The sequence below is a fragment of the Mesoplodon densirostris genome, chromosome 9 (genome assembly GCF_025265405.1).
Source record: "Mesoplodon densirostris isolate mMesDen1 chromosome 9, mMesDen1 primary haplotype, whole genome shotgun sequence".
NCBI classification, from domain to species: domain Eukaryota; kingdom Metazoa; phylum Chordata; class Mammalia; order Artiodactyla; family Ziphiidae; genus Mesoplodon; species Mesoplodon densirostris.
The window spans coordinates 34,958,782-34,959,915 of record NC_082669.1 but is presented as its reverse complement, the minus strand read 5'-3'; positions in this window follow the sequence as shown (position 1 = coordinate 34,959,915).

Here is a 1,134-nt window from a genome sequence, read left to right as displayed (position 1 = left end):
AATACATTGTAAATAGCTTGCCAGGTTTCATAACTAAGACAAAGATTGAGAAACTCAGCAAAGAGTAGTTTTTTGTTGTTTTAAAGAAAACATATTTTAGTTGACCTTGATGAGGATTAAGTATGTAGACACTGCATGAAAAATGTTTAGAGCCTTAGAGCTCAAAAAGTAGTTGAGCATTTATTATTGAAAAGAATCTTAGCATATTGAATTGAACAGTGAGTTTTAGAGTGTGTACTGGTTTGTAGTTTGATATTAAATTTTTATTTTGGGGAAAAAAGGAGTAAGTCATTAGAAAATGTCAAAGGAGAGGTGGGATAAGGAAAATAAGATGGAGAGACGATCAATAAAGAATGAGAACTCTTTTTGCTCATAAAATCTTTTCGATAATTGGTTGGTGTGAAACAGCGCATATACTCAGCGGCGACGCATTCTGATGTGTCCGCCTCTCCCGCTTCCTCTCCCTCCTCCTTTCAGAGGCCTTCTCCTCCTCCTGATTGACAAATGCCTAACTAGCACCTACCCAGGGGACAGAATGTGTATGTAAACTATGATGACTGTAATGTGCCCAAAGCTTTAGTACCATCACACCAGTTGTACGTATGTACAGTGTACTTAACGTGTGTGTGTATTATACTTAAAATCTACTTTTATACAGTACACTTTTACACAGTACAAAAAATAAGTGGTATTCTCACAGGCTCAGTTTTGCCATCAATCATATCAGCAGATATATTTTGAGTTCGTTCTGTTAAAGAAAGGTAATGCTCAGACTACTCTATACACTCACTGATTGATATATTTTGTTGTTACTACTTATTAAATTGAAAAGTGGACCACATATAGTGTTGCTCTGGGGTTAAATAAGACTAGCAGAGTATAAAGAAGTCTGATGGAGAGAAATAGTCCGGTAGGGGTGTAAAGGAGTCAATTGCCCTTGACTATATTTGATTAGTATGTTCACATAACTTATACTTGTCTTTCCTCAGATGAACTGATCTCCCAAAGTCCAAAACAAAATTTCCCTCTTCCAAGTAACGTATCTAGGTGTTTGTAATGATGTGTGGATTTTCTTTGCTGGTTAAAGCTGTGTGTGTGTGTGTGTGTGTGTGTGTGTGTGTGAGAGAGAGAGAG